This window comes from Mytilus californianus, unplaced genomic scaffold (genome assembly GCF_021869535.1).
Source record: "Mytilus californianus isolate M0D057914Y unplaced genomic scaffold, xbMytCali1.0.p SCAF_15, whole genome shotgun sequence".
Taxonomy (NCBI): Eukaryota; Metazoa; Mollusca; class Bivalvia; order Mytilida; family Mytilidae; genus Mytilus; species Mytilus californianus.
Window position 1 is genome coordinate 13848407 of NW_026262637.1, and position 6214 is coordinate 13854620.

Below are 6214 nucleotides of genomic sequence, written 5' to 3' on the forward strand. Positions count from 1 at the left end.
GTAGCCAAGGATAACAAGACAACTATTATCCTACATACTACAAAACAGTCAAGGGCAACAGAACAATTAATATCATACGCTCAACCAAGCAGCCAGGGATAACAAGACAACTATTATCCTTCATACTACAAAACAGTCGAGGACAACATAATGATTAATATCCTACACTTAACTAAGCAGCAAAGGATAACAGGACAACTATTATCCTACATATTTAAAAACAGTCGAGGACAACATAATGATTAATATCCTACACTCAACCAAGCAGCCAAGGATAACAAGACAACTATTATCCTACATACTACAAAACAGTCGAGGACAACATAATGATAAATATCCTACGTTCAACCAAGCAGCCAAGGATAACGAGACAACTATTATCCTACATACTACAAAACAGTCGAGGACAACATAATGATTAATATCCTACACTTAACTAAGCAGCCAAGGATAACAAGACAACTATTATCCTACATACTACAAAACAGTCGAGGACAACATAATGATTAATATCCTACACTTAACCAAGCAGCCAAGGATAACAGGAAAACTATTATCCTACATACTACAAAACAGTCGAGGACAACATAATGATTAATATCCTACGCTCAACCAAGTAGCCAGGGATAACAAGACAACTATTATCCTACATACTACAAAACAGTCGAGGACAACATAATGATTAATATCCTACGCTCAACCAAGTAGCCAGGGATAACAAGACAACTATTATCCTACATACTACAAAACAGTCGAGGACAACAGAATGATTAATATCCTACGCTCAACCAAGTAGCCAGGGATAACAAGACAACTATTATCCTACATATTTAAAAACAGTCGAGGACAACATAATGATTAATATCCTACACTTAACCAAGTAGCCAAGGATAACAAGACAACTATTATCCTACATACTACAAAACAGTCGAGGACAACATAGTGATTAATATCCTACACTTAACTAAGCAGCCAAGGATAACAAGACAACTATTATCCTACATACTACAAAACAGTCGAGGACAACATAATAATTAATATCCTACACTTAACCAAGCAGTCAAGGATAACAGGACAACTATTATCCTACATACTACAAAACAGTCAGGGAAATATAGGACAATTAATAAAGTGTTGTACGTATTGTCGTTCTAAGCATACCACTATTCGTAATTCAAATTATCGGAAAAGTATCTAGCAGGTACGAAATATATTAACACGTTACAACCCATCACTCTCAAGCTGCTGACCAAATCAATGTTTTGTTAACCGCGAGAAAAGAGCTGAAATCCGTCATATCTCTACAATACACGTTGTTGTTATTGTTAAGGAGAGGCGAAACACACCAAATGGATATCTAAACACATAAGTTGAAAACAAACTGACAATTCCATGGCAACAATTGAAAAACGACGAATGTACGCAGCTACTTTAGTACAAACGATCTTGATGCACGTCTGTTAAGATGCATATAAATTGTACATTTGTAAAAGAGAGACGAAAGAAACCAAGGGAACATTCAAACTCCAAGTCGAAAACAAACGGACAATGCCATGGCAAAAAAATGGAAAACGACGGAAAGACAAACAACTGTACACAAAACAGAACATAAAAAATACTGAGCAACACTAACCCCACAAAAAACAGGGGGTGATCTCGATGTAAAGATGCATACAAACTGTATATCTGTTGGAAATGCATATAAACTGTATATCTGTTGAAATGCATATAAACTGTACATCTGTTGACATGCATATAATCTGACTGTGAATCTGTCAAGATATGTATAATATGTATATCTTTAAAGATGCATATAAACAGTACAATTGTAAAGATATATATCCGTTTCAAATGCATACATTTTAAATTCAGTTACATATATTTATTTATTAAATAATATGAGCAAATCAGCCCTAATACGGATAAATTAGCATGTGCAATATTGATGAAGTCACCCTGTTGATACAAATCATAATCGTGAGTAAATATTGCTTCCCGGACCGGTCCAATATTGGAAAAAGCCCAAGGGTAATACGGGACGTGGGCTTCCGGTTTCAATTTGTATAAGCCTCACCTAACTTTGGACGTATCATTATGCATAAATTGATTTTTATCGCAACTTAGAATAACATAAAAAAGTTTTAATGATGTTTCGTGTTTTGTAACGATTTGAAAACGAAAATATTCCACAGCCTTTCCGAGTAAAACTTTCGATTACAAGTATCATCACTGTTCCATTTCCGTTGATCTATGCCCGAATAATTCAATGATCAGAACGATTAAAGATTAAAGAGTAAGAATGGTTAAAGTATCTGATTTATTCTCGCAGCTACTTTATATATAAATTTGCTAGATAAAATGAATTGAATTCACAAATGATTAAGTACTGGGTCGAAAAATTCGAAATTTCATTAATGTTGACAAAAACGCACCGTGACTGCGAAAAGACAAGTCCTGTATCTTCTTCAAGGGTAAGTTTCTTAGTTTAATCGAAGAATAAGAATCATTTGATAAAAGTGCTATGAACTGGCTACTATGTACTAGCCCTGTTATAGATTCTAGGCCAGCTATATTGGCCATTGATTTTTCGAGTCCAATGGCAACTACGACTACCTCGATTGAAGTCAGTGATATCTCTGCAATAGCCGACCCTCAAATGTCATCAGTGATTTCCCAAAGATAATTGACCCTTGGATATTGTCAGTGATATCTCAGATATTGACGATCCTCATATGCAGTCAGTAAATGTTAATCTTACTTTTAAATGGTCCTCATTTGTAACGAGAATTAGACAATCAAAAAAATGATAATATTTGTACAGCAAGCACTAACTACGAGGCGGTTGATCTCATCAGAACTATACTTTTAAAATTACGTGCTATCGATCCAATTGCATCAGGTTGCATTTATTACAAAGTATATCATTCAAAGCAAGTTGTCGAATATCAGGTATTATTTTGTATGAAACATTCTACCTAAATATGAAGTGAAGTTTACACAATTGATTAATTGTTTAAAGCGAAAAACTTTCCATGATTCATCCATACAAGGGGAAATGACTGAAAGACAACTAGCTGTTTGTCATAATTTATCAGTTATATTAAGTATTGATAAACCTGAAGGATTATTTCATGTCAGAGAATAATGTGTTGAATTAAGTAATTTGGTTCCGGTATATAACTAAAACAATTATGTTGATTTATTCATCAAAAAGCAATGTTTTCTTCCTTCATTGTTGAATTAATTTCTGGTTGTTTTTTTTAGAAACGCATGTAATTTGTTAACAGAATATCAATAAGTATAACGTGAAATGAGTTAAGATATTACTCACCAATTCATAGTACATATATATTACCTGGCCCAGTTTATGTTAAATATAATTCAGAGACAACTACAAATTGGTAGAGGCTTGGTGGTTCAAATTGTTCCCATTTGACCACATCAACAGCTTACAAGTATTCACAAAAATGTTCAATACTCGAATGTCATGGAGTTTACCGGACACTGGCCTAATGGATATTCTAGTAACTATGAAAGTGTGCGAAAAAGGAGGAGGAGCATACACCTCATCAATTAAGCTCATACTTTAATATAAAGATACAAAATTTCATATAAAGGGCTATTCCCTTAATTAATGAGATCTTTCTATTATGTTCATGCTATTTTCTTGTTACATTTTTTCACTCATGTTGATCAGTATATAATCGTCCAATTCAAATAACTTACCATGTATATAAACATAGTTCTGAAAAATTCATCATCTGCGATTTTTGCTAAAATCATTTACGATTTATGTTGTACTTGTCTACCTAAATAAAGATACAGGACTTTAATAAAGCCACTGCAGACCTGAGAACTTTTTGCTGATCATGGCATTTTATTTATAGAAAGTATATTTAGAGAAGGTAATTCATTCTACTTTATTTGTACTTGCACTGTCTAAATATTGGTTGTACCTTCGTATAAATATTTACTTTTATTAATTGCTATGCATGCAGTTTATACAATATTGTTCATTCTATTCGATTCCTGATATAGTTCTTTGGAACATCAAAGGTGCATGTTTAAAATTCTGAAACGGTTCTAGTAATGCATTTTCCAAAGTTGTGTTTACAAAGCCCATAACTTTGCGTGCTCTTTTTCAACAACTAATTTCGTTTTTCTTCTGCATTTAGTTCGTTTCAGCAATTAACCTCGTCTACATTTAATTTCGTTACAATTCTCCCACAAGTAATAATGTTGGCATTTTCTCGACGACTTACTCAGTTTATCCTTGTTTTTTTATGGTTTATCCTTCTTTCTGCAGTTCAATCTTTTTTTCCAATATTATGTCTTAGACCATTACACCAAATAAACTTTGCTTCCAACGATGCCAAACTTTCTTTACGTAAAATAAGAGCGGAGGGTCGTCTTATCGTAACAAGAATTCCAAGGCAATGTCAGTAGAAATGGTTTAATGCGTTTTTTAAAAAATTTTTTGGTGAAATATGTATTTCATAGCAATAGACCTTTAGGATTGTCAGGATTCCCCATATGAAAATTAATGGGTTTTTTTAATATCGTTAAAACAACTATTACAATTTTAAATGCGTTTCTTTTTTCGATTAAAGAATGTAAAAACATAGATATTTACATCTATACCTTAAATCATACTGTTTACCAAATAATCGTTAAAAAGATATATATTTTTTATGTAACATTTACAAGGGGCCTCGGTGGCCGAGTGGTCTAAGTAGTTACTACTGTAATCACTAGCAAGTCAACGCTAAAATAGCCCAAAAGCGGTGCTTAAAAGTGGCGTTAAAACACCAAAAATCAAATCAAATATAACATTTAAATTAGATCATTAATCTCACTAAAGTAAACAAACTGATGAATACTTATCGACCAAAGCTCACTCGTACTTGGCCCAAACTTAATAGTTACCGTTGTCTTATAACGACCTTAATTTAAGAATTTGTCTTTGTATTTTTCATTCAACTAATGTGTCAAACTGCCGATTTTCATATGATTCAGTTTTAGTCCCATGAATCGTATGTTCATTTGGCTCCTTTTTATCGAGTTCAACTCTATGTTGTATTGACTCGTTCTTATTCAATAAACGTATTTTTGTGTTTTGTCATTTTGATAAAGTTGGTGTTGATGGCAGATCGTTGTTGATATCTACTGAATTAATTATCAAACTGTAGGATGAATAACGGGTGTAAAGTAACATGTTACTGTAAGCACTTGCAACAGATTAACACACCTGATATAAGTTATTTTTAAGATGCATGTTGAAGTCTCAAATTATAAAATAAAACTCATCATCTTGAAGTAAAGATTCTAGGTACTGACGTTGTTTAACCTCTTAATTACGTGTTATAGTGTTCTTTTATTTGTCTTTGTAAACTATTAACCTTTACTGTTTAGTCCATTTTTGGTAATATCCTTTTGGCGTTGCTCGGTACTTATATATCCCTCCATTATGTTATTGTGCTATGATCATTTTTGTATTCTTGTCTTTCATTTTTGCTTATGTTCTTTGTCTATATGTCATTTTGTTTTTTCCTTTTTGACAAATTTGTTCGTTTTTATAGTGATTTAGATTATAACACAATGTTGACTGCTGTACCCCTATTTTTGACATTTTTAGCTATTATGTCTGTTTGTTTTGTTCACACATTGTTGTCAATATAATGGAATTTTATGTGACTGTCATACAAGTGAGAGGTTTAGCTAGCTATAAAAACCAGGTTTAATCCACAATTTTCTACATACGGAAATGCCTGTACCAAGTCAGGAATATGACAGTTGTTTCCATTCGTTTGATGTGTTTGAGCTTTTGATTTTGCAATTTGATAAGGGACATCCGTTTTGAATTTTACTTGGAGTTCGGTATTTTTGTTATTTTACTTTTTTCATCAAAGATACCAGGCTAATAATTTAAAACATAAGACCCATCCTTGAAGTTCCAACCAGTTAGAAGATAAAATTAATAACAAAGTTGAAGATCACAGAAAACCCAAATGTTCTAAATCTAAAGTTATGCCAAATCTGGCTAAAGCTATAAATCAAAAATATATATTAACAAAATTACCAAGCTCTAAGGTAAATTCCTAAAGGGGAAGTTGATTAATTCTGACCAACCAACGGAACGACTGAAAAGCAACTGTCATATTTCTGTTATGATACTATGATACAGGCATTTTCGAAGAAAATGGTAGGTTTAACC